This window comes from Phascolarctos cinereus, unplaced genomic scaffold, assembly GCF_003287225.1.
Source record: "Phascolarctos cinereus isolate Bilbo 61053 unplaced genomic scaffold, phaCin_HiC Scaffold_4;HRSCAF=312, whole genome shotgun sequence".
Lineage (NCBI taxonomy): Eukaryota > Metazoa > Chordata > Mammalia > Diprotodontia > Phascolarctidae > Phascolarctos > Phascolarctos cinereus.
This window is the reverse complement of record NW_027555847.1, coordinates 228,125,081-228,137,724: the sequence shown is the minus strand read 5'-3', so window position 1 is coordinate 228,137,724 and position 12,644 is coordinate 228,125,081. Positions and strand designations below refer to the sequence as shown.

Genomic DNA, 12,644 nt, shown 5'->3' with positions numbered 1-12,644 from the left:
GTAATGGAATACTATCATGCTATAAGAAATGATGAGCAGGCAGATTTCAGAAAAAGCTGGACTTACATGAACTGATGCTGAGTGAAGTGAGCAGAACCAGGAGAACATTGTACACAGTAATAACAACACGTGTGATGACCAACTTTGATAGACTTAGCTCTCTTCAGCAATATAACGATCTAAGACAACTCCAAAAGACTCATTATGGAAAATGCTATCTATATCCAGAGAAAGAACTATGGAGTCTGAATGCAGATCAAAGCATACTATTTGCTCCCTCTCTTTTTTTCTTTCTCGTGGTTTTTCCCTTTTGTTCTGATTCTTCTTTCACAACATGACTAATGTGGAAATATGTTTAATATGATTGTACAGGTATAGCCTATAACAGATTGCTCGCCGTCTTAAAGAGGGGAGAGGGAAGGAAGGGAGGGAGAAAAAAAAATGTGGAACTCAAAAATCTTATAAAAGTTGTTGACAACTATCTTTACAAGTAATTGGAAAAAAATAAAATATTATAAAGTGGAAAAACACAAAGTCCTTTTTCAAGAATGGAAGGGTTAAGTATTATTCCTCAGGGAAGAGCCAATTTGCCCAGGATGTCGCGGGACATTTTAGCTAAGAACAGGAATTTATATGACTCAATAAAAATAATCTTAATGATTTCAGGACAAGTTTCAACCAGGTGAAGAGGCTATTACCCCAAACTAGCCAACAATTCTAAGATCCTTCAGACAACTGTAAGTAGGGATAAGGACTGACTGAACTTGTGATTTCATTGATATAGGGAACTCTCATATAAAGAAATTTCCTGTACCAATGCAGGTTTGTCATTTATAGTCTTAAGGACGTTGCCTAGAGTACTGAGAAGTTAAGTGACCTATCCAGGGTCACACAGCCAGTGTGTATAAGTCAAAGGTGGGAAATGGAACTCAGATCTTCTTGGCTCCAAGGCCAACTGTCTACCTATTATGCCAATTAGCAGGCTAGGCCTTCCCCGCCTCCCACCCCAACCAGAATGGTACCAAATATGGCCTTTCAGTTTCTCTACACTCAGCACAAATTGGAGAATGACAGACGGATACATATAAGCATAGGCATCAAATTTACAGTGCCTGGCACATAGCAACAGCTTATTAATACTTGTTGACTGCCTGCCTGCCTACTAGGTTATAAAGGCTAATTTGGATCATAGGCAGCATTTGCCCATTGATTTTAACACTAGAAGAAAATTCTAACAAGTTTTTATAATACAGTAAGCTCTTCTATAGCATGTGCTTCAAAAAATACAACAAATCTGTTCCATTTTGAGCATCATGCAAATTTCAATTTTGCTTCTACACAATTTCTTCTTTGAGAAACCAGTGAGAATGTAGAAAATGTCTTTCCTTCGTAACTAACAAACTACAGCTGTTCTGAGGCCCATATCCACAAGCAAACTTGAGGGCTCTACCACAGTAAAGTGTGTCCCCTCCAGAGCCCCTGCCTGTCATGGCCTCTGGGGGCCACTGCTTATTATAGTTATATATTTGTGAACCATTTAATGTGCATCAAACTGTGCTGTTTTTATTAGGTTCCTATCTTTTTTTAATGTGTTACCAACGAGGTTTTTGGTAATGCAAACAAATTAAGTTAAACTATAGAAGAAGTGACTGTATAGAATACATTTAACTGAACTTGAGGGAGAAGAAGCTTCACAAGCAGAAACTTAATGAAAAAGAGTCAGAAGAACATTGGAAAAATATTTCAACATACACTAAACAAAAATATTACATGCCTAAGTAATGTTTTGGAGCTAGCAAAGTGATCTTGGTGTTACACTGGCAGACTTTTATCCTATTGTCAGTTAGGACAATAAGGTGTAGATGACCATCTTCTAAATAAATGTAGGAATCTCACATTTATTTCCACAACTAACTCAGGGATGTGCTAACAATGATTCCCTCATTTCTTGCAATACTTCCATTTTCTTAGAAATGCACTTTTGAGAAACTGATTTTAGAATATGTTTTTGATGGTTACAGGCGATAATACCATAGTTAAGTTTTCATCACCATTCTCATTAAGTACTGGAAATGGTAATTAAAAAATAATAACCCTTCCATTTAAAAGGACCCCAAAGCACTTTACAAATTGACACATTTTCAAAAAGTGATAACTTTATCCACCTCCAGACATATGCTTCATGTTCATAGTAAGAAATTAAATACTGCCTAAGTTACTATCTCCTTTTAGTTCAATTTCTAGTGCAGATGTTTAAAGGATCAAGTTATATACTTTCATTACAGAAATTTCCTTTTAAAAAGTAAGACCCCTCCCCCCAAAAAAAGTTTATGACAGATGCAATCTAATATCAAATTTGGGTAGCTCAAGTCACTATTAATTGCTTCTAGAAGTATCTGTAATGTTAGTTCAAAGATCTATGCATACAAAGGTTGAAAACAAGTAACTCAGAAAAAGGCTGGTTTGAAGCCTGGCACTTCAAAAATAACCATTTTTATGGGGAATAAGTTAATAGAGAGGGCTGGCAAAAAAAAATCTTATTCCCTGCAGTTCAATACATTTATGTAGACCTTCAGGTATCTCATATTGGGCCCCATAATCAGGGCCAAGAGAAAAAAAAATCAAAATCTGTTCATGGTATTTGGGACTTGAATGTTTCCTTAAATTTCTTAATTAAGCTAAACTTTAAAACTACTCAAGCTCACATAATCAGATTACTTTAAACACATAGGTGACTCATGATCCAGCTACTTTCTAAGGTTATAGTTTTAGAACCATCTTATAGGTATAGTAACCTAATCTTCCCAGTACTTCATAACTATATTCCCTTGGACGAAGTCCAAAATATTTGCTTTACTCCAAATTCCCTTCTACAGTGAAAGGTATTAAAGAAGGTTTTTGAGTATAAGCAGTTTTCCATTACTTATTTTTCTGGCAACCTCAGTAAGCAGCCACATACCACAACAGCCAAGGCAGGCTCTTAGTATTTTGTTTGGTACACATTCAAATGCTTTGTTAAAGTCTTTCACAATTCACAAATTCCCAGATAGATTACACACTACTAACTCTTATAAGCCTGATTACAGTGTAAAATGTTTCACAAGCTGCGAAAGCAACGTCCATGTAGATTTCCAATAGATGATGTATAATGATGATACCCACCCCTGGATAGAAGGTAAACTCCTTGAGGGCAGGGGTGATTTAATTTTTATCTTATATATACAGGCCTAGCACAGCCTACAGCATTTAGCAGACACTTGATAGATTCTTGATTAATAAATAGTTTTAACGATCATCAGTGACCAATACTCCTGGCTTTGTTGCTAGAATGTAGTCATACTTAGCCAATTCCATCAAACTTTGAAATTTGCTAAGAAAATTGTGCCCTACCCCCCACTCTCTAAAAAATACACATCCAATTATTTCACCTTTTGCTTCCCTCACTCGACAGAAAAATAAAAAAGATTAAGGAAAAATATCACTGGGAAACAAGTAATAGTCAAATTTCTCTTTCTCTGTCATTTGTGACTTACTTCCGAGGTGGTGTGTGTTGAGGGGAAACCATATATACAGTATTTAGAATTAGCCTGTATCTGTATAGTAGAGAAAGGTATATACTTAAATAAAACATATATATTGGATCAGATGAGAGGGTAACTGAACATGCTGACTCAGCAAAGTGAAACATTTTAATGAGCATTCATGTTCTTCATGTCTAAAATAATTTCAGCTGCATTTAAGTATTAATAAGGTAGGGCAATACAACCGGTTTAAAAAAATCTAACACAATCTTATAATAGTGTTGACATCACAAAAGTGACGGTCCTATTATAATCAGTCACATCTGACTCTTCATGAGCCCATTTGGGGTTTTCTTCGCAGATACTGGAGTAGTTTGCCATTTCCTTCTCCAGTTCATTTTACAGATGAAGAAACTGAGGCACACTGGGTTAAGTGACCTGCCCAGTAAGCAATTGTCCAAGGTCAGATTTGAACTCAGGAAGATGAGTTTTCATGACTCCAGGCCTGGCACTCTATCTACTGGGCCACCTAGCTGGCCTGCTCTATTATATACCAGACTCCATTTGGAATAATTTGCTTAATTTTGGGAGCTAAGTTTTAACAAAGGCCTGGTAAAGGACAGTGCTTCTAGAACAGGTTGAAAAAAGACAGTAAAAGGTATGTAAAATTCCAATAAGAAAAGGAGGAGGCAGCATATTAGTAGAGAAAAAGCAGTACACAGGAATCAGGAGACTGGGCTTCTGCTCCTGGGTATGCTAGTCAGACAAATGGTTTTTCATTTCTAGGACTCTCTTCTCAGCTGTGAAATGAAAGGATCAAACCAGAAGATGTTCAAGGTCCCTCCCACTCTTAAAATTCTGATTTTTATGCTTTGCATAGATTAGAAAGGGCTAGACAAGGCACAATAACTACTATCAAATATCTGAAAGAATGTTATTTAGAGAAGGGAGTAAAGGCTTAACTGAAGTTATAATGAAGCAGAAGATGGCTTCACTTAAGGAAAATGTATCTGACAATTAAAGCCATCCAGCAATGGAAAGAGCTACCTTGTAATTAGCATGCAAGTGCTAAAGGTATTCAAGCTCAAGGTTATAAGTAAGGTAATTTTCTTTCACAATTTTTTAAAGAGGTAAATTATTTTTAAAAAAGTTAAAAAAAATTCTTTTTTAACAGACATGTTATTACCTCTCCCTACCTACCTCCCCACCCCATAAAATAAAAAAACAAAAACCCTCATAAAAAGTATATGTAGTCCATCAAAACAGATTTTCACATAGGCCAGATCCAAACATGTATATCTGATTCTGGATTTTAAGTCCATCATCTCTCTGATAGGAGGTGCATGGGGATTCCTTGTTAGTCTCCATTAAGCCATGGTTTATCACTGCATTAATCAGAACTCTAAAGTCTTTCAAAGCTGTCTTTCTTTATAATGTTGTTGCAAACTGTGCAAACTGTTCTTCTAATTTCACTCTGCATCAGATCACAGGTTGTTCATCTTAGCTTCCTCCCAAACAGTCCTTTTTGTCATTTCTTATGGCACAGTAATATTCCATTACATTCACATACCACAATTCATTTGACTGTAAATTTCCCATTTTAGGCTACTACAAAAAGAGCTGCTATAAATATTTTTGTATATACAGGTTGTTTTCCCTCTTTCTTAGATCTCATTGGGGTATATAAGTCTAATAATGGTATAGTTGGATCAAAGTGTGTACACAATTTAGCAACTTTTGTAAAAGATAAAAATCTTTTTTTTTTAAAAGATAAAAATCTTAAAAGATTAAAAAATATTTTTAGAAAAATTAGTCCCCATTTTCATTTATATAATAACTAATCTAATTAGGGTATTTCTTATTACAGCCATGGCCCTTAACACCTAAAATAGATATAAGAAATTCCCTCGAGTATTTGAAAAGATATTGAGATTAAATAACTTTTCTAGCTAAAAAGCTAACAGGCAGTGAATAAACTTGATACTACTCGAAATTATACAAAATAAAAAAAAATATTTGCCTAGTATTTTCCTCAAACCAATTAACAAGCATTTAAGTGCCTACTATGCACTTGGCACTGGGAACAGAAGGAACTCTTCCAAGAGAAACTGGACTAGAAAGACAAAAAAAGCAAGATAATTCTTTTGGGCATTTTGATTCTTTGTTTATTAATAAACTGAAGGAAACAGGGCTTACTAACATATAATCAAAATGTTGATTTTTTAAAAGGGGGCAATAAAAATTTAATCTTACTTTCCCTTTTCAAGTAACCTTCTTCCCCTTGAATGAAGCAATTGCTTTGCCAGAAGTAGATGGGCTTCTGATCTGGAAACTTCAGCTCTAAAACGAGAGCCTGTCCTATTCCTGACATAAACTCTAACCATGACACTAAATCACTCGGTTCACTTTTAAAATGACAACTTGTGATACAGAAGCAATACAATTTCAAAAGGATTCTAAAATCATATTATGGTTCACCTTTGATAAAAGTGTAGCCAACAGACAAATAACCATCATTCCTACATTTGACCTTGATTTTCACACCTTGTCCCAGCACTCAGCCTTAATCACCACACTCATTTTTGCAGAATGGCTAACACTGAGAAAAATGTTTTTGCAGATTTGTCGGGCCTTGGGCAGGTCCCTGCTGGATTCCTATAATAGACCGCCATTTATTTCCACATGAGAATAAAATCATTCCCTTTTCAATTACATAAGTCAATTAGGCTCAGTGATAAGGGGGTCTCAAAAGACTATGCTACAAGCCTGTTCATAGTTAAACAGAAGGGCATTCCCTGCCCACATTCCCCGCCCCTCAACATCTGGTAGGAAGGAAGGAGCAGAATAAAAAGCATTCTACCACTTATTCATACCTGTTAGTATATAACAGAAACCCAAGTAGAAGGATAGAGGTGAAAACTATAAATTACCGTAAGTCATTTTATTATACAGTGAAGCTAACCCTTAAGCTTCTATTTCCTGCTAAGGATGCTCTCTCCCAGAGGTGGTATTTCAACATGAATTCTTGACAACAGTTCAGAATCTATAATATGGGGTAGGAAAATTCAGGCTAAATTTTTGGAAGGCAATACCAATGTAAAAATTAAACTTTACCAAGATTAAGTCAGTTCAACAATTCAATTTAATAAGTATTTTAAAGCAACAGATTGCATTCAAAATTCTCTTTTTTCTCTCAAAGGCAGACATTTTGCAAGGATCATGGGATCATAGATTTAGGTTTGACAGGGAATGTAGAGAGAGGTCATCTAATCCCACTCCTTCACATTACTGATGAGGAAACTAAGGACCAGGGAAATATGGTGACTATACTCAGATTTCTGTTCATTTTGAATGTCTTGGAAATGTTAACACGTTATCTATGGAAGTAAATGTTGTGTATTCTCTGGTTCCCTGTGACCACAAACCCTGAATTATAGGCTGTTCAGTGAAGCTGCCAGCACATTTTGATTACAACACTTGTGACTAAATGGAAAGGAAAAACTAGGAAATGGTATTTGAAATAGGTTTAACTTTAGGCCTGAAGCACAGTCTATATTGTTGATACTGTCATTTCACTTACTGGAATTTGTATCATATGAACAGTTATTTCATTAAAGCAGATGCTTTGTTATCTTCATTCTGGAGTTCAATCCTCAATCTGCATGGGGCCACCAAATTTACTAGCTCTGTTGGTTTTAATGAACTAGACTCTAGTCACTTGTATTATCAACTCAGTTGTATTTGCTGCCTTCTTCAAAGCTCAAGATTTTCATCCTTTGTAGAACTCTTTCTGATTATCCCACCTTGCTCTACTCCCTGTACACACTCACTGGCACTCCTGTATGCCGGACAAAATTTAATCAACTTGCTTCTTGGTTTGGCAGATTGAAAAACCATGCCTGCATTCCCACTTATGTTCTCATTCATTTATAATACCCGAATCTTGACTAAAGTTTATTAACTAGCCACATACTTCTGCTTCCTCTACTCTCCTAGAATCTCACAGGTGTTTACACCATTTCCAAAAAGAGCAAATAATATTGTAGTGCTACATTTCCATATTATTTTTTTTTTACAGTTTGTCATACCTACAACTTATTTATAAGTAACATTTAAGAGCAAATATTAACAAACACATTCCATGATAATCTTCTATGAAGTCTTACTTCAGATCTTGAGATGTACACAATAAAGTTTACCAAGGACAAGAAAAACCATGGCCTGTGGTAAGTAGGAGTGAAGTTCACATCTTTTGTGAAAAGAAAATCTACTGGTTGTTACCAAAATAATTGTGTATGTGGAATAATTCAATTTGAACAATTTATTAGAAGGCTATGTGGTGTAATGGAAAAAGCATTAGATTTAACGTCAAAGGGTTCAAGTTTGAATCATAGTCCTATGTATTATTTGTATAAACTTAACCCAAAAATTCTCTGGGCCTCAGTTTCCTCACTTGTAAAATGGGCTGGATAAAGTAATCTTTGGTACAGTGAAAAGAGTTGTGAATATACAAAGGCCTGACTTCAAATCTCAGGTCACTTAACTACCCATTTGTAAAATGAGGGAGTTGGGACTATATTGCCTCAAATTTCCTTCCCAGCTGCCAGTCTACGTACAACGTGTGGAAGGATACTAAGCTCCTTTTCCTCCATCTTTTGGAATATTTAGAGAACATTTTAACAGTATTTTAGGCTGAAGTCCTTGGTCTCACCCTCATGAAAGATCTAATTAGTTTTCTCCCAGAACAGACAACTTAATGTCAAGGAGAAGAGTGTCCCGGTCTAGAGTCTTACTTGATTTATTCTTATTGAAGGCCCAGCCAGGTTCTAAAGAGAGACGCATAATCGGTACATAAAGGAATCCCACCTGATATCGTTCAGACTGAGATCCACTCTGACGAGTTCAAGTAAGAGAAATATCTTGAGTTCATCTTTGACCAGTTAAAATCTTTAGTGGAAGTGAGTCAAACAGGGATTCAAAGGTTTTAGGAAAACAATTCTCCATAATGTATATTGTTCTTTTTGATGAATAAAACTATTATGTGAAATTTGTAACTATGTTTTATTTTATTTTGGAATTTTGCTTTTTGTTTGGGGAATACTATAAATTGTGAATGGGAATGGTTTGGCTCACAGAAATTTTTCAAAGGCAGTATGAACTTGTGTCACTTTGGATTCTGTCAGTTAAGATTCTTAGAACTATTTAATTTTCACAAATTTGTCTGAGTTTTTTCTTCACAAGGATAAACATATACAGTTCCTTTAATAACTCCTTAACAGCCTATAATTTTTATGGCTCGTTCCAGTTCTAAATCCCATGACCCTTGCCCTAAGGCGCTCAATGTTTTTTTTCCTTCTAAAATATCTCTCTTCTCTATATGATTCAATAATTTTGAATTATCTCTTATTCAGGACTTCCAAAAAGAGTGAAACCACAATTTTCAGGGGCAAACCATCACACTTTTGGATGGCTCTAATTTTTAGGAAGTTTTTCATGACACCAAATCTAAACACTTATTGCTCCTAGTTTTGTCTTCTAGGGTCAGATTGAACCACTGAATCCCTCTTTCGCGTGAGGGCCCATTTAGATGTTTCTGAGTCTTTTCTTTTCTTTCTTTTTTAATTGATGATCTTTTATTTTTTTTTTTACTTTTAGGCAAGAGTCTTTTCTTCTCCAGCATAAATATACTCAATTCCTTCAGTAACTCCTTATAATGACGTGGCCCCAAGGCCTATCCTGTTGCCCTTCTCTGGATGCTTTCAGTTTATCAATGTCCTTAAATTATACTGCCTCAAACTAAACACAATACTCCAGATAGGAGCACTTGATTAGATCAGCAAGACTCTTGTTAGGTGTATTCCATCTCTGGTGAGGAGCCTCTTGTGTCTATGTTTCAAGCCATGAGGCCACTATGAGAACCCTATCTTCTTAGCCAGTTATTTCCTTCCCAAATCAACTCTTCTCTTCTCCATCTCTGGTCATCAGTGGGGAGTAGTGAGGAAAACACAGCCAAGGCTCCTATGGTCTTTAGTTTCTTGCCTAAGACTATGGCAATACTAAAGTTCCTTTTGGCAGTCTCATCTGTGTCTATCTGAAGAGCATAGCAGTTATCTTTTTTCAGGTAGGTGTTGGGAGGTCCTGTTATGTTTTGAATGCACATCCTGAGAACACAACAGTTCTCTCTATTGTCCCACTGGGTCAGTAGCTGGCTTAGTACTGCTCAGCAGGCAGTTACTAATCATCACTACTCTTCTCTCTTTGATCCTTATTGGATGACCCTTTGCCTGAGAGATTCTGTGTTTCTATTTTATCATCTCTTGGAGGACAAGCAACTGCTCCTCCTCAGATCATCCAGCTTCAGAAAGAACTACATATCTAATTTTTAGGTCCAAATGTTCATTCATCCTTATCCTTCGCCGACCCCCCCCCCCCCCCGCCGGTGACATTCTTCCACATTCTAATGCTCTGACAATTCATTTCTACCATTTCAGATTCTTTATTTCCCCTCTCACAGAAGTCCTACTTCCTTTCCTTTCAGGAACATTTCCTGTCCCTTTCAACTTGGTTTTCAGGGTCACACATACCTCTGCAAGGGAGGCAGCTCAAGCATCATCAAACGAGATAATGAATGTAAGGCACTTTGTGAACCTTAAAGTATTATATAAACAACAGCTATTATTGCTATTATTCCAATTTTGCAGAAAGGTTAACTTATACACTGTGGATCAGTGAGTGGCATGCACAGCAAGTGAACTGGCATTTTAATACAGATCTTCTGACTCCAAAATCATTTCTCCTTCCTCCTATTATACCATGTGGTCTCTGTGAGTTCTTTCTCCTTTCTCCAGTGGCACAGGGCATAGGAATGCTGGGCTGTTACTGTATGGTTTATCCTTCATTCTCAATGAGGACCATGACATCAGGAAGGTGATGCCATGACTTGCAAGTGAATCAGATTTCAGTGAGGGAGAGCTGTGCAAAGTGACTAGCCTCACTCTCTCCTCTAGAGCCTTCTGGGTCCAGTGGCAAGATATAGATCAAGACGACTGGAGATAGCCTCCAAAGTGCTGAAATGTCAGAAAGAGTACACATCTTGCCTCAGATGCTACCTGGATGACACTCTGCCTCAGTTTCCTCATCTGTAAAATAAGGGGGTTAGATCAGATGGCCTTGGCCTCTAAGGTCCTTTTGAACATAGCAATTAAGCAGCAGAGCCAAAATATGAATTCAGGTCCTCTGACTCCAAATACAGGGCTCCTTCTAGATCACGCTTCCTCCCAATCAAAGGTATACCACATGCAAAGCGCTCTATTTAGCCGTCCTTTCCATAGGAGTACCTTTCTTAAGAGCTCCCTCTCGGTAGTAATCACTACATTTGTATATACCTTCAGAAATGCTTAGCGTATCTGCAGAACCTTCTTCAAGGAGTTAACTATTGTAAACATCCCAGTTTGGGGCTAATGTCCACATCTAGATTACAGCATACTTTGCTGCCATCAGAGCAGCTTTAATTTAGGTATAGATTTCCTCCTCCTTCAGTTAACTCTTGAATGAAGCATTTGACACAAAGACTTTATTCCTAAAGGTTAATTACTTATGTCTTATGCTTTAAAATGATTTATCAATCATCTTCCTCGGTTGTTCCTCAACACTTGAGTCAGTGCTGTCTTTTTTTTTTTTTGGTTCAGTATTTTGTAGTAATTATAGAATGAGAAACAGAAGCTTGAAAAAAAGATCCCCAAAAGCCAACTGATCCATCTCTATGCTTCTATGTAGTCTTTGTCATTCCAGAGAAACAAAGAAATGATGTACACCTTGCTGCAGAAGAGAAAGGAATGTTTCTCACTTCTATCATATTAAGCCATGCAGGTTTTATGCAAGAGATTTTTGAAATTTTTGAAATGCTTTGTAAAAAAGCAAGAGTCTATGATAGCAGGTTCTTTAACCTGAATGGGCATTAGAAGTATAATGTTGCCCAGCAACAGAGACTCCTGAACAAAGGAGGATGGTATTTGGCTTGAGACTTGACCAATGTGAGCCTCATACAGAACGCCACCTGCCTCTTCAGCATGGCTTGACTGCAGAATGGAGAAATTTTAAGCACTTTGTGTCTTTGTCTTAATAAGACAAATGACACTGTCACTGGAATGACTTATTCTTATTGCACTTATGCATAGCACCTACATTTAGTGGTTTCCCATAGTAAGAAAGAACTGCCCTTGAATAGCAAGCCTTCACATAACTCCTGACATCAATGGGCTCTGTCCTTCACACTATTAGCCTCTATGGAGTTATAGCTTCACACTCCGCATCAGGAATTACCAGCGATTTCCATCTTTTGACACTGTAAACCAGAATTTCCTGCATCAACACTAAATACATTTTGCATTGGTGTGAAAATGAACTGAAAGGATCTGGCTAAGTTCACAATCCTGGCTGCTACCTTTGCAGCTGATGGCATCGCTGACACCAAAACCACACTGGCAGCTTAATTCCTGACATTGCTATGATGTGCAGTATCTACTAAAGCAAGAAGAAGAGACAAGAACTCTAAACTCCTGTGTTTGCAGGCAAAAAACCATTTAATCCTAATTTATTTGACCTTTCTGGGGATTGCTTTTGTTTTTCTCAAATTGCTTCATTCTTTGTACTTGTTTCCCCAGTGCCTAGCACAACAGGCTGCTAAGTAGCATGTGCTTAGTAAATGGTGATTACTAACTGATCCTGTTGTTCTGAACAGTTGATGGAATGGGTTGGAAGCCTCTCAGTGGAACAAAGAAAGCATTTCAATTTGTGCTTTTAAAAAAATTAAGTTTAAAAAATAATTAGGGGCAGCTAGGTGGCGCAGTGGATAGAGCACCAGCCCTGGATTCAGGAGGACCTGAATTCAAATCAGGCCTCAGACATGTAATACTTACTAGCTGTGTGACCCTGGGCACACAGTTAACCCCATTGCCTAGCCAAAAAAAAAAAATCCAAAAATAATTTAAAAATTTAAGTTTTTATAAAATTAAAATAAAAATTAAGTTTTATCCTCACTGAGTTAAACACCAGAAAAATGGCTGGACCAAATCATGTCTAAACTACAAACCCCATAAGTATTAAGCTGATTCTGAACTACAG

The 12,644-nt window shown here is 36.8% G+C and overlaps 1 protein-coding gene across 2 annotated transcripts in view; it reads right to left on the bottom strand.

Annotated features, from left to right (window-relative positions):
* USP22 (ubiquitin specific peptidase 22) overlaps positions 1–12,644 on the bottom strand; it is a 251,414-nt gene that overhangs the window by 22,063 nt on the left and 216,707 nt on the right. The gene's annotated exons all lie outside the window — the stretch shown is intronic.